Source organism: Rhinopithecus roxellana, chromosome 12, assembly GCF_007565055.1.
Source record: "Rhinopithecus roxellana isolate Shanxi Qingling chromosome 12, ASM756505v1, whole genome shotgun sequence".
NCBI classification, from domain to species: domain Eukaryota; kingdom Metazoa; phylum Chordata; class Mammalia; order Primates; family Cercopithecidae; genus Rhinopithecus; species Rhinopithecus roxellana.
The window spans coordinates 4,672,102-4,693,043 of record NC_044560.1 but is presented as its reverse complement, the minus strand read 5'-3'; the positions used below and the strand labels follow the sequence as shown (position 1 = coordinate 4,693,043).

At 42.9% G+C, this 20,942-nt stretch overlaps 1 protein-coding gene across 7 annotated transcripts in view; it reads left to right on the top strand.

The window, feature by feature from the left end:
• The window catches only part of KIF1B (kinesin family member 1B), a 180,382-nt gene that overhangs the window by 24,306 nt on the left and 135,134 nt on the right, over nt 1-20,942 (top strand). The gene's annotated exons all lie outside the window — the stretch shown is intronic.

The following is a 20,942-nucleotide window of genomic DNA, read 5'->3' as shown; positions in this document are numbered from 1 at the left end:
CTAAAATTATCAGTAATTGCTTCATAGTTTGTTTCTCTGTAGAATTGCTGTAGAATTGCTTAGGGAAAAAATGAATTGTTTTTTTTATACCTGCACTACCAAATTTCTTGATATGGGTTCATAGGCAAATTATTAATTAAAATAGAGGTAGGCTCTACTGACTTTAAATCTGTAATTTTGTGATACAGAAGAATCATCACCCTTTCAGACACAAGTTAATGCTGAAGTACACATTCTAACCTCATTAGCTTATGCTCCATTTGCCAATGTTCTGTGTAGAGGATTTCACTGGTGGAAATGTTTGTTCCACCAAAATCTAGCTAGATATTGCAGCCCACATTTCAGGTAGTTCACATACAACTTTGAATGTTCCATTGCTTATACTCTTCTCTGAACTTGACAGATAAGGGCTTGTAACAATCTTTTTTTAAAAAAATATTTGAAGGCTGGGTGTGGTGGCTAATGCCTGTAATCCCAGCACTTTGGGAGGCCGGGGCAGGAGGATTACTTGAGTCTAGGAGTTGAGGCTGCAGTGAGCTGTGTTCTTGTCACTGCACTTCAGACTGGGCAATAGAGCAAGACCCTGCTTCAAAAAAAAGAGTCTGTTTTTGAGACACCCCATATATATATTTTAAAAAACTTAAAAGTGGAAGGCTAAATAATTGTACCATTGTAGTTCACTCTTCCATGTCAATATTGCCAACAGTTCTGTGAATTATATCCTATGAAAAATTGTCAAAGAAAAAGAGATGCAAAAGTCAACATTGAATCGGATACTTTAAACCGGTGAACTTTATGGTATATAAATTGTATCTCAATAAAGCTGTTTTTTTTTCTCTTTTTTGAGATGGAGTCTCACTCTGTCACCCAGGCTGGAGTGCAGGCATGATCTCAGGGGCCTGCCACCACACCTGGCTAATTTTTGTATTTTCAGTAGAGACAGGGTTTCACCATGTTGGCCAGGCTGGTCTCAAACTCCTGATCTCAGGTGATCCACCCACCTCAGCCTTGCAACGTGCTGGGATTACAGGCGTGACCCACCGCGCCTGGCCAAGTTTTGGTTTCCTCAACTATAAACTGGAGGTAATATTACATATTTTACTTATATATGGCTACCAAAGAGGGTTGTTTTCAGTACAATGCTGAATGCCTACTGGCTTTTCCACCATACTTTGTCCAAAACCTTTCTAGACAATAGGCTGAGTGGCTCTGCTCTGCCTTGAGTATCCTTCCAACCCTTCTATCCGATTTGCAAGTTTGCTATAATGTTAGGCTGTAGGGATCACAGAGTTATACCATGGGACCCTGCTCTTAAGGAACTTTTTTTTTTTTTTTGAGATAGAATCTCACATTGTCATCCAGGCTGGAGTGCAGTTGTGTGATCTGGCTCACGGCAACCTCTGTCTCCTGGGTTCAAGCAATTCTCCTGCCTCAGTGTCTTGAGTAGTTGGGATTACAGGCACCTGCCACTATGCCTGGCTCATTTTTATGTTTTTAGTGGAGATGTAGTTTCACCATGTTGGCCAGGCTCATTGCAAACTCCTGCCTTCAAGTGATCCATCTGCCTTGGCCCCCCAGAGTGCTGGGATTATAGGCATGAACTGTCGCGCCTGGCTGTTTTTTTGGTTTTTCTTTTTTTGTTTTTGAGACAAGGTCTCGCTCTGTCACGCAGGCTGGAGTGCAGTGGTGCAATCATGGCTCACCACAGCCTTGACCTTCTAGGTTCAATCAATCCTCCTGTCTCAGCCTCCCAAGTAGCTGGGACTACAGGCATGTGCCACTATGCCCAGCTAGTTTTTTTCTATTTTCTATAGAGACGAGGGCTCACTGTATTGTGTAGGCTGGTCTTGAATTCCTGGGCTCGAGCGATCCTCGCCTTGGCCTCCCAAAGTCTTGGGATTGCAGGTATGAGCCACTGTACCCAGCCTCCCTTAAATAGTTTTTAAAATTTGTGGTTGGAGAGACTAGACATATTAAAATAAGTTCTTTTTTTTTCCTTTTTTTTTTTTTTTTTTTTGAAACGGAGTTTTGCTCTGTCACCCAGGCTGAAGTGCAGTGGTGTGGTCTCTGGGAGACCAGCGGCTGGTCTCCCACTCCTGATCTGAAACCTCTGCCTCTCAGGTTCAAGTGATTCTTCTGCCTCAGACTCCCGAGTAGCTGGAATTACAGGTACCTGCCACCACACCTGGCTAATTTTTGTATTTTTTTTTTTTTGAGACGGAGTCTCGCTCTGTCGCCCAGGCTGGAGTGCAGTGGCTGGATCTCAGCTCACTGCAAGCTCCACCTCCCAGGTTTACGCCATTCTCCTGCCTCAGTCTCCCAAGTAGCTGGGACTACAGGTGCCCGCCACCTCACCTGGCTAGTTTTTTGTATTTTTTAATAGAGATGGGGTTTCACCGTGTTAGCCAGGATGGTCTCGATCTCCTGACCTCGTGATCCGCCCGTCTCGGCCTCCCAAAGTGCTGGGATTACAGGCTTGAGCCACTGCGCCCGGCCAATGTTTGTATTTTTAATAGAGATAGGGTCTCACCATGTTGGCCAGGCTGGTCTTGAACTCCTGACCTCAGGTCGTCCGCCTGCCTCAGCCTCCCAAAGTGCTGGGATTACAGGTGTGAGCCACTGTGCTCGGCCAAGATAATTTCAATACAGGATAAAAAGTGATCAAAGTGGTAGTTGTCATAACAAAGGATGATTATTTTATTTTATTTTTTGAAACAGGATCTCACTCTTGTTACCCAGGCTGGAGTACAGTGGCACCATCTCGGCTCACTGCAACTTCCTTCTCCTGGGCTCAAGAGATCCTCCCACCTCAGCCTCTGGAGTAATTGGGACCACAGGTGTGCAGCACTATGCCTGGCAAATTTTTGTAGTTTTGGTAGAGATGGGGTCTCACCATGTTGAGCTCAGGTGGACTCCTGAGCTCAAGCAGTCCACCTGCCTTGGCCTCCCAAAGTGCTGGGATTATGGGCATGAGCCACTGCACCCAGACAAAAAAAAAAAAAAAAAAAAAAAAGGATTATTAGAAAGTATAGGCCAGGTGCAGTGACCCCATGCTTGTAATCCCTGCAGTTTGGGAGGCCGAGGTGAGTGGATCACCCAAGGTCAGGAGTTTGAGAACAGCCTGACCAACATGATGAAACCTTGCCTCTACTAAAAATACAAAAAATTAGCTGGGCATGGTGGAGTGTGCCTGTAATCCCAGCTGCTCAGGAGGCTGAGGCAGGAGAATCACTTGATTCACTTGAGCCACTGCACTCCAGCCTGGGCAACAAGACCAAAACACTGTCTCAAAAAAAAAGGTGTAAATGTGAATTTGGCAAAGAGCAAATGTAAGGATTTATTGATGATAGATATTCCATTTAAACTGGACCTTGGGATGTAAGATTTAAACTAAACATATAGTATATTTGGGCCGAGCATGGTGGCTCAAGCCTGTAATCCCAGCACTTTGGGAGGCCGAGGCAGGTGGATCACGAGGTCAGGAGTTTTGAGACCAGCCTGGCCAATATGGTGAAACCCCATCTCTACTAAAAATACAAAAATTAGCCTGGCATGGTGATGCGCGCCTGTAGTCCCAGCTGCTCGGGAGGCTGAGGCAGAAGAATCACTTAAACCCTGGAGGTAGAGGTTGCAGAGAGCCAAGATTGTGCCACTGCATTCCAGCCTGAGTGGCAGAGCAAGACTCTATCTCAAAATAAACAAAAAAACAAACAAAACCATATGGTATATTTGGGAAAAATTTCAGAATTGTAGCTTATTAGAGCTTATTAGTTGTAGTGTTAGGACTGGATAATGGTACTCCTACCCTCAGCTGATTATAACACATTGTTTCCCTGCATGTACAATTTCGGCAGGAGTAATTTGTGACTTTTAAATTAGCATTAGTCTACTGAAACAAAAATCCTCAGTAGGTTAATCAGTCTTGCAAAAATGGCGGTTAGTTTTCTAGCTAAATACGTTGTCCTGGCTCGGAGATTTACAGTCAGTTTGGTTCCTTTGAAAGGTATCTGTTCTTCGAAAGCAATTAATCATATGAAAACCATTATGTCTATTGTGTGAGGAACTTTTTTCTGTAGAATATTTGCATTTTCCGTTTTCTACTTGTTTTCTGTTTCTGTTTTCAGCCTTCTATGGCATTTTCTTAGTAATTTGACTAATATGTATGCCAAATAATTTTTAAGTGAGAGATTTTTAACATTTGTGTGAAAGATGCTATGTTTAGAAAGTATTATTGATTTTTTTTTTTTTTTTAACACCATTGGGCTTAGATTGGAAGTGGGCATGCATTTTGAACATAGACTTGTTGGAAATGAATATGCTATACACATGTGTTAGCTGCATTAAAAAGGCTGCTTTGCTGGCAAACTGGCCTGGACTGCTGCTCGCAAGGATTATAACTGATTGCAGATGGAATGCACTAGAATGTTTCTGCCATAGACTCTTATGAAAAAGTCGAAGAGTATGAAGAGTACTTTAGGGAATGTGCTAAATCTGAAAACTGAGAAGTAGCTATTTTATTTAAGCACTTTCTGGTCTTGGAGGAAATACTTTCCATGGCAAAAATAAATGTTACTGCCTTGACATTTGGAGTCCCAAGCACATACAAATAGCTCTGTTCAATAATATCCCATTATATTCCAAGGTTCTCCCACTTTAGAAGCATTTCTTATTGTCTGATTACTTGGTAAAAAGGGAAATAAGCCAAAGTGAACGATCTAACCACGTACATTTATGGTTAGGTTATTTGTGTAAATCTGGAGACATTAAACCTATATAAATGCACTCAAAAACAGGAGGTAGATGAAATTGGTTTTCACATATAATATGAGGTACACTCCATCAAGTGACTGAACTGTGCTATTTTACTTTATTTTTACCCACAAATTGTCTCTTGCCCTTTGGTGAATTTCATTCATATATTTAACAACCTTCCTTTGCCAGGATCTTTTTTTTCCCCAGCGCCCAATCTTGGTTGGGATAGAAGTAGCTCTGACTCTTTTTTCCTGTTTATATATGTCTTACTGGCTTTTTCATTCACACATACATTTCTAAACCAAATGCCTCACAGCGTAACTGATAGAAATAATGATTTCACGTCCACTATTGAAAATCTGGGGCTGGGTGCAGTGACTCAATGCCTGTAATCCCAGCACTTTGGGAGGCTGAGGCAGGTGGATTGCTTGAGTCCAGGAGTTTGAGACTAGCTAGGCAACATGGCGAAACCCTGTCTCTACAAAAAATACAAATAAGTTAGCTGGGCGTGGTGGTACGCACCTGTAGTCCTAGCTACTAGGGAGGCTGAGGTGGGAGGATCACTTGATCCCTGGAGGTCAAGGCTGCAGTGAGCTGTGATCACGCCACTGTGCTCTAGCCTAGGCAATGGAGTGAGACACTGTTTCAGGAAAAAAGAAAGAAAGAAAGAAAATTTGGGATGGAGGAAGGGCAAAATGGAGATTTGGAAAGAGAGTTTAGAAAGTAATGCATTTAGGTTGGGCACAGTGGCTCATGCCTATAATCCTAGCACTTTGGGAGGCCAAGGCTGGTAGATCACCTCAGGTCAGGATTTCGAGACCAGCCTGGGCAGCATGGTGAAATCTCATCTGTACTAAAAATACAAAAATTAGCCAGGTGTGGTGGTGGGCACCTGTAATCCCAGCTACTTGCACTCCATCCTGGGCGACAAGAGCAAAACTTTGTCTCAAATAAATAAATAAATAAATAAAAATACAGAAAGGAATGCATTTAGGCCAGGTGTGGTGACTCATGCCTGTAATCTCAGCACTTTGGGAGCCTGAGATGCGCAGATTGCTTGAGCTCAGGAGTTGGAGACCAGCCTGGGCAACATGGCAAAACCCTGTCTCTACCAAAAACACAAAAAGTTAGCTGGGCATGGTGGTGCGCGCCTGTGGTTGCAGCTACTCGGTGGGAAGATTTCTTGAGCCCGGAAGGTGGAGGTTGCAGTGAGCCAAGCTTGTGTCGCTGCACTCCAGCCTGGGTGAGACAGTAAGACCCCATCCAAAAAAAAAAAAAAAACGAAAAGAAAGTAATGCATTTAAGTTTGTATACTTTTTCTAGTATAAATTACTATAACCACATGAAAATAAATGTAAATGCATGTAAATTATGAACATTGTGAATAATAAAGAAATGAGAAAGAAAAGTCATCTGTATTCTTACCTCCTTAACCACAGCGTACTGCTGCTTTGGATGGATTTTTTTTTGGTACTTTTTTCTTTCAGTTTTTTTGTTTTTGGTTTTTTTGAGACAGGGTCTATCACCCATGCTGGAGTGCAGTGGCATGATCTTGGCTCACTGTAGCTTTGCCCTCCCTGGCTCAAGCAGTACTCTCACCTCAGCCTCTCCAGTAGCTGGGACCACAGTCGTGTGGCACCACACCTGGCTAATTTTAGTATTTTTTGTAGAGAGAGTTTCTACAAAAAACCATGTTGCCCATGCTGGTCCCAACTCTTGGGCTCAAGTGATCTGCCCGTTCTTTCAGTTTTGATGGATACTGACACAAGCAAAATTATTTCTAATGTCACCATGCAGAGAGAACTACCATTAACATCTGGATCTATAGTCCTCTAATCTTTTCCTTGCACTTTACACATATTAAGAGTTTTACGTAATTGGATTATATGTACTGTTTTTTAGTTTGCTTTTTCTATCTTCTAATTTTTTTTATTGCTGCTGAACAAATTATTTCTAATATTTTTAGTGTTACTATTTTTCTATACAACTTTTGAAATTTTGTAATACGGGTATATTACAACTAGTTTTGTTGGTTTTTTAAAAGTGTAATTATATGCTTTAATATTCAGGACAAATGTTAGAACACAAATGTGTTCCTAGATATTGAACCGTTTTCATTTTTATGTTTTATTTTATTATTATTATTTTTTTGAGACACAGTCTTGCTCTGTCACCCAGGCTGGAGTGCAGTGGCACAGTCTCGGCTCACTGCAACCTCTGCCTCCCAGGTTCAAGGGATTCTCCTGCCTCAGACTCCTGAGTAGCGGGGACTATAGGCGCCCACCACCATGCCTGGCTTATTTATTTTATTTATTTATTTTTTGAGACAGAGTCTTGCTCTATCGCCCAGGCTGGAGTGCAGTGGCGCAATCTCGGCTCACTGCAAGCTCTGCCTCCTGGGTTCATGCCATTCTCCTGCCAAGCCTCCTGAGTACCTGGGACTACAGGCACCTGCCACTATACCCGGCTAATTTTTTTGTATTTTTAGTAGAGATGGGGTTTCACCATGTTAGCCAGGATAGTCTTGGTCTCCTGACCTTGTGATCCGCCTGCCTCGGCCTCCCAATGTGCTGGGATTACAGGCGTGAGCCACCATGCCCGGCTGCTCATTTTTGTATTTTTAGTAGAGATGGGGTTTCACCATGTTGGCCAGGCTGGTCTTGAACTCCTGGCCTCGTGATCCGCCCGCCTCAGCCTCCCAAATTGCTGAGATTATAGGTATGAGCCACCGCACCCTGCCGAACCTTATTTATTTATTTATTTTTGAGGCGGAGTCTCACTTTGTCACCCGGACTGGAGTGCGGTGGTACGATCTCAGCTCACTGCAACCTCTGCTTCCTGGGTTCAAACGATTCTCCTGCCTCAGCCTCCCAAGTAGCTGGGACTACAGGTGGGCGCTACCATACCTGGCTAATTTTGTATGTTTAGTAGAGACGGGGTTTCACCATGTTCGCCAGTCTGGTCTCAAACTCCTGACCTCAAGTAATCTGCCTGCCTTGTCCTCCCAAAGTGCTGGGATTAAAGCCATGAGCCACCACACCCGGCCTGAACCATTTTTAATTCCATAGTGATCTAGAAGTGCCATCTCTAATAGCACTCAGAGTGCAGAAAGGGGATTGCATAGAGTTGGATGGCTAGAAGGTGTTATGGAAATTACCTTAAATATTGTTTTCTTTTTATGATATATCCATTACTTTCAATAACATGAAAAACCAATATAAAGATGGATTGAATGTATTTAAGAATTTATGGGTAGTTTTGTGTTTTGTTTTTGGTAGACACAGGGTTCTCACTTTGTTGCCCAGGCTGGTCTTGAATTCCTGGCCCCAAGTAATCCTCCTACCTTGGCCTTCTAAAATGCTGGTATTACAGGTGTGAACCACCACACCTGGCCCTCATTTCTTAAATATTCCTCAAGAACATGATTTCAGTAGCTTCTTAATATTCCATTCTATTTATGAACCATACTTCATTTATATTCATCCTCTGTTATCAGACATTTGAGCCTTCGGTTCTTCATTTATTGAGTGGAAATATGGCTGATGCCTTCCCAGTCTGCTGTCTTAGGTTGCGAGGATCAAATGAAATCATGTATACTATATAGCATACTATTTGAAAAATTATGTAAGTTGTTTTTGTGGTTAGTTTTGTGTGTGTGTGTGTGTGAGACAAGGTCTTGCTCTGTTGAGCAGACTGAATGCAGTGGCACAGTCATGGCCCACTGCAGCCTCAACCTCCTGGGGCCAAGTGATCCACCTACCTCACTCCCCTAGTAGCTGGGACTACAGCCACCACACCCAGCTAACTTTTAATTTTTTTGTAGAGATGGGGTCTCACTATATTGCCCGGGCTGGTCTTGAACTCCTGGGCTGAAGGGATCTTCCTGCCTCAGCCTCCCAAAGTGCTAGTATTACATGCATGAGCCACCATGCCAAGCCTGTGGTTAATTTTAATGACTAAATTTTCAGTGGGAATATAAGTTTAAAGGCAGAAATAATTGAACCTATCACTGAGTTGGAGGGAGTTTTTACTATTGTGTATTTGGAGTTTCTTTTTATTGCATGATATAATTTAATAAGCTTCTTTAGCTAAATAAATATCTTTCACATCAAAATGGCTAAGAGAGATACTGGGTAAAATCATCTTGGTGGCAGCATCCTCTTTCTTTGCTGCTTGAATGTTGTTGTTGTAGTCTTTGACATTGTCATAATTAAAATCCAAAGTAAACTTTGTGCTGCCTTCATATGTGTATTTGTTGGTTTCTCATCGGAGAAAGCAACCATGCCCAATTTTTTTTTTTTTTTAATGCCTTCTTGGCAACTCTCAAGAGGTGTTTTGGAGTTCATTTTAAAAAGTCTAGCCAATATCGTGGTGGTGATTGCTTTTGGTAATTGCCTAGTGAAGTGTGAAGTGGTGTAATGGCAGCTAGCAAAGTCTGGAATGCAGTTCACAAGACTGTGAAAGGGATGCTACTTCTGGCTCTCTGTTAGACAAAGCAGGCATTCATAGTTCAGTTTTAGGTAGTTTATCAAGGAATGTGCACTGTATAGGTGAAAGCTGTTCTTAGTTGTGTTGTTTAGTGATGAATGCCTTGTACATACATACAGGTGATAAGAATAAGAAATATGAAGTTAGGTTTTTGAGAGCACCTATAGGAAATTAGGTTTTTGTTATTCAGCAAGCCTAGGTGTAAAAGCTTTCAGAGAGATTTTAGTATTGTCTTAGATAGAGATAAATAATCAAAGCAATGTGATGACTATTAGGAAAGCACCGAGAAAGGGCGTCTAAATACAGTCATGTGTTGAGAAATGTGTCGGTAGGTGATTTTGTTGTGCGAACAGCATAGAGTATACTTACACAACCTATGGGTGTAGCCTACTCCATACCTAGGCTCTGTGGTAGAGCCTATTGCTCCTAGGATACAAACCTGAATAGTATGTTACTGTACTGAACACTGTAGGGAATTTTAACACAGTGGTGGTATTTGTGGATCTAAACATATCTGACCATAGAAAGGTACAAATATGATAGTAAAAATATGATATTATTAATATAATCTTTTTTTTTTTCTTTTTAAGACAGAGTCTTACCCTGTCACCCAGGCTAGAGTGTAGTGGTGCAATCTTGACTCATTGCAACCTCCGCCACCCGGGTTCAAACGATTCTCCTGCCTAAGCCTCCCAAGTAGCTGGGATTACAGGTGCCCACCACCACGCTCAGCTAAGTTTTGTATTTAGTAGTGATGGGGTTTCACCATGTTGGCCAGTCTGGTCTCAAACTCCTGACCTTGTGATCTGCCCGCCTCAGCCTCCCAAAGTGCTGGGATTACAGGGGTGAGCCACTGCGCCCGGCCCATTAATATAATCTTATGGGACCACTCATATATGCGGACCTTCATGTGTTCAGCCCGCTGACAGGTCATTATGTGGTACATGACTTGTAATTGAGAGGGATGACAGGAAAAGGTAAGTCATGTCTGAGAAGCCCTTTTGGTTTTGGCTTATCAGAAAACTGTAGGGCCAGAAGTATCAGAAGCAACTCAATGAGGAAATGATTTAACTACACTTACTCTTTCCATACCACATTGTTCTGGTCTGTTACTGAAGAATTCCTTTAGCTGTGAATAAACTTGAGGAGGCAAAATGGGAGATTTTAAAATTGCCTTTTAGGCCAGGTGCAGTGGCTCACACCTGTAATCCCTGCACTTTGGGAGGCCGAGGCGGATGAATCACTTGAGCTCAGGAGTTCGAGACCAGACTGGCCAACATGGTGAAACCCGGTCTCTACTAAAAATACAAAAAAATGAGCTGGGCCCGGTGGCACGTGCCTGTGATCCTAGCTACTCGGGAGGCTGAGGTGGGAAGAACGCTTGAACCTGGGAGGCGGAGGTTGCAGTGAGCCAAGCTCATGCCACTGCACTCCAGCCTGGGTGACAGAGCAAGACTCCATCTCAAAAAACAATTGCCTTTTAGTGTGGGAAAAAAATACCATAGTTAGTAATTAACAACAACAAACACTTACGTTGTGCCAGGCACAATTAGGCAGATTTTAACTTACTGAATCCTTGCAATAATTATATGGCAGGTACTCTTTCCCCATTTCACAGATGAAGGAATTGAGACAAAGAGGTATTACTGGCTGTCTTGCCTGGGCTCACATATCTATTAATTGAGGGAAGTAGAAAATGAAGTTGAGCTGTCTCCAGAACCCTTACTATTGGAGAGCATATCACCTCTCAAAATATTTATTAAGTAAGTTTTACTATTCTGTGCAGTAATGCTGAATATCTATGCTTAATTTGAACTTAACTGTTAGATTAAAATTTATTTTGATTTATTTTCTTGATGGAGGGAAATTACGAGGAAAAAGCTGGGAGGAAGGGGTAGATGGTAATCAGTTTACATGTCTTTGGGCATCTTAGGTTGAGATCTAGGCCTTCCAAATCATCTCTGTTTATAATCATTCAAATTTTGCTTAGGAAGAACAGAATTGTTAACTGAGAGTTTATTCAATGTGTACGCTAAGTAGCGTGTTTATAGAAGAGTTATAATTGTTTTTCCTATTTTCCTATTGTATATTTTTTAATACTCTGGGATTGAGTAGACAGTGAACATATATAGTACATTTATCCTTGTTTTATGAAGAATAGGAAACTAAATTTGTTGTAAATGATTAAGGAACTTTATGATTGTAGATCTTTTGCGTAAATCTTCTTTATGGCCGTAGGTTTTACTATATTTCCTATATTGTGAGGAGGGGACGATGGGAAGGAGTTGCCTATGGGTTTTGGTTTTATAAGCAGTATATAAAATATTTTTATTGTGTGCCACTTTTCTTTTTTTTTTTTTTTTCTTTTTATTTTTTGAGACGGAGTCTCGCTCTGTCGCCCAGGCTGGAGTGCAGTGGCGCCATGTCGGCTCACTGCAAGCTCCTCCTCCCAGGTTCATGCCGTTCTCCTGCCTCAGCCTCCCGAGTAGCTGGGACTACAGGCGCCCGCCACCATGCCTGGCTGATTTTTTGTATTTTTAGTAGAGATGGGGTTTCACCGTGTTAGCCAGGATGGTGTCAATCTCCTGACTTCGTGATCCACCCGCCTCGGCCTCCCAAAGTGCTGGGATTACAGGCGTGAACCACCGCGCCCAGCTGCCACTTTTCTTAATTGTTGCTGTAGGAAGCTTTTAGGGCAGAAGATTGTGCTGAAGATATCACTGGGATTTTTAACAAGCCCTAAACATGCTTGGTTACTAAACTTAATATAAAGTTACAGTGTTGCCACACAGATACGTTAATTATAGTTGTAGGCAAAATTGTTAGTAGGTTGCCAACAACAGTATAATTACTAGAGACTGAGATATTAAATTTATTCTGGAGAATTAAAAGGCGTTTAAATACTAATCTTGTTTTGACTGCCTTATTTTCTAGGGCTCAGTAATTAAAATGTTATTTCTGCATCTTTATGCTAAAGTAGCAAAGTTGTGAATAAGGTAGGGAGAAAAGGGGGTTGAATTAGGGAATTTAGTAGACTGTCTACGTCTTGACTTGAAGCTTCTCCAAGAAAGAGAAGATAGTTGTGGTTCATTAGTAAACTAAGACCTTTGAAATATTTTGTGATAGTCATTTTGAAGGCATTTACGTTTATCTTGGATAAAAGTATCTTGTTCAAGTCAGCCTTTATGGAAATTATAGTGTCCTGCCCTTCTCCAGATCTCCTAAGGTTTGTATTGGCTACACCATTAGGAATAAAAAAGCCTGAAGACAAAAGGGAAAAGGTACAAAAGTTGTATGGAGAGGATAAAGGAAGGACCATCTTTTCTTTGGTCTTGGGAAAAGATACTTTCAGGTCTTAGATGTTAAAGCTGCCTTTCAGATTTATGAAGGAGGATTTAGGAAAACAACCTTGAAACCAGATGGGATTTGGATGGTAACCTAGAGGCAAGGCCCAGAGGTGAGAGTGAGTAGAGCAAGTTATTGGGGAAATCAGGAGACAGTCTGAACTCATTCTTCTAGAGAGTCCTGCAAGTGGTTATGATGATAATCATTGTAATAATGGTAGGGAACATAGCGTGACTGCCTACTTCAAACAGTTCATTTTCTGGGCTCTTAGTACCCCATACTCTCCTAATTGCCTTCCTTCCTCCCAGGTTGGTTATTCTTTACCTCCTTAGGTTAAAAGTCTACCAGGCTTTTGTCCTCAGATCTCTCTCTCCAGAAAAGAGAGACCCCCTAGATGATTTCTTCTACTTCTTGGGGCTTAAATGTCATTGAGATGATAACTCCCAGATTCACTTCTGTAGCCTGTACCTCTCTCTAGAAGTATAGACTTCTCCACCTAGCTGCCAACTGAATTCTACTTGAAGGCCACAGAAGCATCTCAAACTCAACATGTCCCAAACTCAACATGTCCTAAACAGAACTATTGTTGTTTCCCTTCCTGACCACCCAAAGTGGCCCCTCCTTTATTTTTATCAATTCTTTTAGTTGCCCAGACCAAAAATATTGGAGTCATTCTTACCTTTTCCGTTTTTCTCATAGGCTGCATACATCAATTAGTAAGTCTTGCCATCTTTGCCTTCACAATGTATCTTGAATCAGTTACTTTTTGCTCTTTCTACCCTAGTCCAGATCAGTACTGCAATAGCCTCCTGTCTCTCTGCTTTTGCCCTTGTTCCCATGCAGTAGCTAGTCATATTTTAGAAATATACATCAGGGCTGGGTGCAGTGGCTCACACCTGTAATCCCAGCACTTTGGGAGGCTGAGGTGGCGGATCACGAGGTCAAGAGTTTGAGACCAGCCTGGCCAACATGGTGAAACCCCGTCTCTACTAAAAGTACAAAAATTAGCTGGGCATGGTGGTGCATGCTTGTAGTCCCAGCTACTCAGGAGGGTGAGGCAGGAGGATCGCTTGAACCTGGAAGGCGGAGTTTGCAGTGAGCTGAGATCAGTGCCACTGCACTCTAGCTTGCTGGGCAACAAAGTGAGACTTCGTCTCAAAAAAAAAAAAAAAAATATATATATATATATATATATATATATATATATATATGTCAGATTATGTCATCCCCTTGCTATCAGATCATGTCACCCCTCTGCTTAAAATTCTTCACTGGTTTTCTGTCACATTTATTTTAATTAATTTTAATTTTAATTTTTTTTTTGGAGACAGAGTCTTGCTCTGTCGCCCAGGCTGGAGTGCAGTGGCACGATCTTGGCTCACTTGCAGCCTCTGCCTCCCAGGTTCAAGCGATTCTCATGCCTCAACCTCCTGAGTAGCTGGGACTTACAGTTGTGTGCGACCACACCCAGCTAATTTTTGTATTTTTAGTAGACACAGGGTTTTGCCATGTTGGCCAGGCTGGTATCGAACTCCTGAGCTCAAGCAATATGGCCGCTTTGGCCTCCCAAAGTGCTGGGATTACAGGTGTGAACCACTGTGACCAGTCCTTATCACTTTTAGAATAAAACTAAAAATCCTCACTGTGGCCACACAACCTTACAGAATTTGGCCTCTGGCTGGCTATCTGATTGCACATTTGATCATTGTTTGCCCACCTGGCTACACTGCTGGTTTTGTTGTTCCTTAAACTTCATTCAGGTTCCTGCTCAAATATCTCCTCAGAGGTGGCAGCTTGCTTGCTTTTAAATAAAATAGCCCCCTCTACCACTTACACTGTCATCTTTTATCTCCTAACCTGGCTTTATTTTTCTTTCCAACATTATGCTATTTCTATTAGTTAATTGTCTGATGCCATTATTAGAATGTAAGCTCCATGTGGGCACGGACTTGTTTTCACTAGGTATTTATAGGTCTGGGCCGTGGTAGACATGCAAGTATTTGTTAAATGAAAGAATATTTTGAACATTTACTTTATGCTAGACCTTGAGCCAAAATATAAGAATTAATGACAGTTCTGTATAGTTAGGCACTATTATTATTATGCCCATATTACAGATAAGAAAATTTAAAATTAAGGCTTACAGAGTTTATTCATGCTTATAGATGAACCTAGGGTGACATTAGATACTTAGAGTGGGACCACATTAAAGCCTCTACAGCAGTGGTCCCCAGCGTTTTTGGCACCAGGGACCAGTTTTGTGGAAGACAATTTTTCTACAGATAGGGGTGAGGGCATATGGTTTCGGGATGAAACCGTTCCATCTCAGATCATCAGGCATTAGATTCTCATAAGGAGCGGGCAACCTAGATCACTCACATGCGCAGTTCACAATAGGATTCGTGCTGGTATGAGAATGTGATGCCACCACTTATCTGACAGCTGCTCACCTGCTGCTCACCTCCTGCTGTGTGGCCTGGTTCCTAATAGGCCATGGACAGTACCGTTCTGTGGCCCAGGGGTCAGGACCTCTGCTCTACAGCATTCTACTTCATTGGTAAAATCTTTGAAAATGTCTTCTAGAAATATTTTTTAGGTCACTTTACCTTTTGATCATTGAATATTGGGTCAATTTTGTTGTTGTTGTTCTTGTTGAGACAGGGTCTCGTTATGTTGCCCAGGCTGGATGGAATGTGGTGGTGCAGTATGGGCTCACTGTAGCTTCAACTTCTTGGGTGCAAGTGATCTTTCTGCCTCAGCTTCCTCAGTAACTGGGACTACAGGTGCATGCTACCATGCTTGGCTAATTTTTTTGTGTTTTTAGTAGAGGTAAGATCTCACTATGTTGCCCAGGCTGGTCTCAAACTCCTGGGCTCAAGTGATCCTCCTACCTCAGCCTCCCAAAGCACTGGGATTACAAGTGTGAGCCACTGTGCTCAGCTGACATAATGCTTTTGATGTAGGAATGGACTCATCTGTCTTGCTTCCCCTGCAACACCAGATACTGGGACTCATGGATTTCTGATGATGAAAGATGTAGTTCTCATGGGAGTCTTTATGTTATACAAATGGAAAGCAAAGTTCCCAAACATGTTGCAGTGGTTGATGTATTCTGTCATCTGGGCTCTGCACTTCCACTCATGCCTTCCATCAGTTTAGCCGCCATACTCCAGTTAGGAGTTATTACAGTCATCCAAGTGAGAGAGGTGGTGGTTGAACCAGGGTGGTCACGATGGTGGTGGGGAGAAGCCATATTTGGAAAGTAGAACTGATAGGATACATCAGATGTGGAGGATGAAAGAAAAAAGCCAAAGATGGCTCCTAGGTCATCTGTGGAAAGTTGCTTGTAGGGTCCAGGTCGGGAGTATGCTATGTGTCCAGAGCAACCTAGATTGAAGAAAAGACCTCAGGCACAGAAGCTGTAAAAGAGGCCTTGAAAAGCAGCTTGAAAAGGTGGATTATAGGAGGTAAAACAATATGAAGTCTGTAATACTTATAAAAGAGTTATGTTCTGACTCTAGTCCTTAAAAATATTCCTGTAGTCTATTCTTTTAGGAAAAGTGGTGACTTGTCCTAGACAAAGCCTACATGCTGATTCCATGTAACCCTGGGAGTGGGTACTAAATTCATAACAGCCTGTGGGTGAAAATATTGTTTATATGTTGAATGTGTTTGTTAATTACTATAATTCCATTTTTTTTCTTTAAATTTTTATTTATTTTTTTGAGACAGGATCTTGCTGTGTCCCCCAGGCTGGAGTGCAGTGGCGCGATCTTGGCTCACTGCAAGCTCCGCCTCCCGGGTTCACGCCATCCTCCTGCCTCAGCCTTCCGAGTAGCTGGGACTACAGGTGCCCTGCCACCACGCCTGGCTAATTGTTTTGTATTTTTAGTAGAGATGGGGTTTCACCGTGTTAGCCAGGATGGTCTCGATCTCCTGACCTTGTGATCCACCCGCCTCGGCCTCCCAAAGTACTGGGATTACAGGCTTGAGCCACAGCGCCCGGCCTATTTTTTGTATTTTTTAGTAGAGACTGGGTTCACTGTGTTAGCCAGGATGGTCTCGATCTCCTGATCTCGTGATCCCAAAGTGCTGGGATTACAGGCGTGAGCCACTGTGCCTGGCCTATAATTCCATTTTTATGTGCATGCTTTCTGTGAAACAAATTAGAAGTCCAACATACTATTTTAGCTCAGTTGACCTTGATACAAGAACTACTGTGTTAATTATGCCCAGTCTTTCAGTAATACAATCCTCTCTATTTTTTTCTGTGAATGTTGGTAAAATCTACTAGTATTTTATGTATATATTGCACAGCCATACACTGTTTTTCTTTTTATGCTCTTGAAAATGGTATGGAATTTAATCAGAATTGTACATGACACATGGAGGGCATTCATCTGAGTCCTTGGTATAGGGCAGTGTAGAGGATCCATAAGACATGGTCCAAGCACTTTCAAGATACATGATGTCGGGGGAGCACCAGAGATTTGTGGACACATTTAAGTAAGGTCTTGAGTGTCGTATTTTGACTCTTGCCAAGAAATAGGCTCTTGGCTGGCTATGGTGGCTCATACTTGTAATCCTAGCACTTTGGGAGGCCAAAACAGGAGAATTACTTCAGCCCAGTAGTTTGAGACCAGCTGGAGCAACCTAGGGAGACCCTGTCTCTACCAAAAAAAAAAACAGATTAGCCGTGCATGGTGGCACATGCATATGCTCCCAGTTACTCAGGAGGCTGAGGTGGGAGGATCACTTGAGCCCAGGAGGTCAATGACTTCGTGAGCTGTGATCTTGCCACTGTACTCCAGCCTAGGGTGACAGAGCAAGACCCTCTCTCTAAAAGAGAAAAGAAATAGAATCCTTACATTGTGCTTTAGTTTATCAATTGTGAACTTTTCTTTTTTTGTTGTTTTTTATGTTTTGTAGAGATGGGGTCTCACTGTGTTGCCCAGGCTGGTCTCGAACTCATGGGCTCAGATGATCCTCCCACCTTGGCCTCCTAAAGTGTTGAGATTACAGGCATGAGCCACTGAACCTGGGCCTAGTCAGTTTTTCTTACCTTGGTTTAAAGATCAAATGGAATACTATCATACCTACTGAATATTGAGAGTTTAAAACAAGGTAAAATACCTATTTAAGAAAAATTAACGTATGTGTAAGTGTTTCACTCATTTAATTCTGTAAACTAGGTATTACCTCAATTTTAGAGAGGACACAAGTGCAGTCATACCCAAGGTCACAAAAAACACCTAAATACAATATTTCTTAAATTTTTTTTTTTTTTTTTTGAAACCGAGCCTCACTCTCTTGCCCAGGCTGGGGTGCAGTGGTGCAGTCTCGGGTTACTGCAACCTCTACCTTCTGGGTTCAAGCAGTTCTCCTGCCGCAGCCTCCCAAGTAGCTGGGGTTACAGGCGCCTGCCGCTATGCCCAGCTAATTTTTGTAAATATAATACAGTATTTTTAAATTGTTCTTTCATATGTTTAGAATATTAGGCCAGGCATGGTAGCTCATGTCTATAGTTCAAGCACTTTGGGAGGGCAAGGAAAGAGCATTGCTTGAGCCAAGAGTTTCAGTCCAGCCCAGGCAACATGGCAGAGCCCCATCTCTACAAAAAAATTTGAAAATTGGCTTGGCATGGTAGCACACGCCTGTAGGCCCAGCTGCTTGGGAGGCTGAGGTGAGAGATTCACTTGAGCCCAGGAGTTGCAGGCTGCAGTAAGCCGTGGTTGAGCCACTGCACTCCAGCCTGGTTGACAGACTATGACACTGTCTGGGGGAAAAAAATTGGATTTGTTGTTGATAGAAGCAGTTTTTTTAAAGCAGCCTGGGGGCAGGTGCAGTGGCTCACACCTGTAATCCTAGCACTTTGGGATGCCGAGGCAGGTGGATCATCTGAGGTAAGGATTTCACGACCAGCCTGGTCAACATGGTAAAACCCTGTCTCTAGTAAAATACAAAAATTAGCCAGGCATGATGGTGGCTGCCTGTATCCTAACTACTCGGGAGGCTGAGAGGGGAGAATCACTTGAACCTAGGAGGCAGAGGTTGCAGTGAGCCGAGATCGTGCCGTTGTACTCCAGCCTGGGCAGCTGAGCTAGACTGTCTCAAAAAATAAATAAATAAAAATAAATAAATAAAATCAACTTGGCTTTGAAGATGTAAGTTAGGAAAATCTATTAGTTTCAGAAGCTTCAAAAGTCTGGGAGAAAGGAATATTGAGGAAGAGGAAAAGGATTTCCTGTGAATTGAGGAAGTTAGCTCATTGGTGTAATTTTTCTTTCTTTTTTACTGAGGAGAAGAGAACAAAGGGATAAAATCTGAGTAGTCTTTCAGTCATTCTTGGTAGAATTGGTAGCTAAAAGGCTGAGTGAAATATGGCTTAAAAGCTTTATTGGCTGGGCACGGTGGCTCATACCTGTAATCCCAGCACTTTCGGAGGCCAAGGTGGGTGCATCACCTGAGGTCAGGAATTTGAGAATAGCCTGACCAACATGGTGAAAGAAACCCTGTCTCTCTTTTTTTTTTTTTTTTTTTGAGACGGAGTCTCGCTCTGTCACCTAGGCTGGAGTGCTGTGGCCGGATCTCAGCTCACTGCAAGCTCCGCCTCCCGGGTTCACGCCATTCTCCTGTCTCAGCCTCCCGGGTAGCTGGGACTACAGGCGCCCGCCACCTCGCCCGGCTAGTTTTTTGTAGTTTTTAGTAGAGATGGGGTTTCACCGTGTTAGCCAGGATGGTCTCGATCTCCTGACCTCGTGATCCGCCCGTCTCGGCCTCCCAAAGTGCTGGGATTACAGGCTTGAGCCACCGCGCCCAGCCTAAGAAACCCTGTCTCTACTAAACGTACAAAATTAGCCGGGTGTGGTGGTACACGCCTGTAATCCTAGATACGTGGCAGGCTGAGGCAGGAGAATTACTTGAACCCAGGAGATGGAGGTTGTAGTGAGCCGAGATCCTACCATTGCACTCCAGCCTGGGCAACAAGAGCAAAACTCCGTCTCAAAAAAAAAAAAAAAAGCTTTATCATTTATTTTTTGGCCCTGTCTTATGGTGCAGAGGCCTAAAAGTTTTTTGACAGCAAATTTTCTAGAGCCTAGGAGTGTTTATTATAACCATGTTTTTGAGCGGTGAGGACTATCTCAGAAGGCATGCCTTGTCTCATCATTGTTCTTATTGCTGAGCCACTGAAACCTAGAATCTGACTCACACAATATGACACTCATTTCCGTTTTCTTGGTAGAGTTTGTGTGGTCATTCATCTTTTGGGAACTATAGTCCTCCTAGTTCCCACTTTTATTTTTATTTATTTTTGAGATGGAATCTTGCTGTGTTGCCCAGGCTGGAGTGCAGCGGTGCAATCTCAGCTCACTGCAACTTCCACCTCCCAGGTTCAAGCAATTCTCCTGCCTCAGTCTCCCAAGTAGCTGGGATTACCTGTGCGTGCCACCATGCCTCCCTAACTTTTGTATTTTTTGTAGAGATGGTGTTTCACCATGTTGGCCAGGCTGGTCTCAAACTCCTGACCTCAAGTGATCCATCCTCCTCGGCCCCCCAAAGTGCTGGGATTACAGGCGTGAGTCACCGTGCCCAGCCATCAGTTTCCACTTTTAAATGAGAATTTTTTTGTTTTTGTGTTTTGTTTTTTTTTGTTGTTGTTGTTGTTACTTGAGACAGGGTCTTAGTCTGTCACCCAGGATGGAGTGCAGTGTCACTATCTTGGCTAACTGCATCCTGGACCTCCCTGGGCTCAGGTGATCTTCCTGCCTAAGCCCCCTGAGTAGCTGGGAGTATGGGCACACACCACCATGCCTAGCTGACTTTTGTATTCTTTGTGGAGATGAGATTTCACCATGTTGCCCAGGCTGGTCTCAAATTCCTATACTCCAGTGATCCTCCTGCCTGAGCTTCCCAAAGTGCTGGGATTATAAGTGTGAGTCACCGAGCCAGGCCATAAAGACAGTTTTTTTTTGTTATTTTTTTTTTTTTGATATAGAGTTTTGCTCTTTTTGCCCAGACTGGAATATGGTGGCATGATCTTGGCTCGCTGCAACCTCCATCTCTCGGGTTCAAGTGATTCTCCTGTCTTAGCCTCCTGAGTGGCTGGGATTACAGGCGTGCCTCACTACGCCTCACTGATTTTTTATATTTTTAGCAGAGATGGAGTTTCACCATGTTGGCCAGGCTGGTCTGCAACTCCTGACCTCAGGTGATCTGCCCACCTCAGCCTCCCAAAGTGCTGGGATTGCAGGTATGAGCCACTGTGCCCGGCCCATAGAGTTTTTTTTTTTTTTTTGAGACGGAGTCTCGCTCTGTCACCCAGGCTGGAGTGCAGTGGCCAGATCCTGGCTCACTGC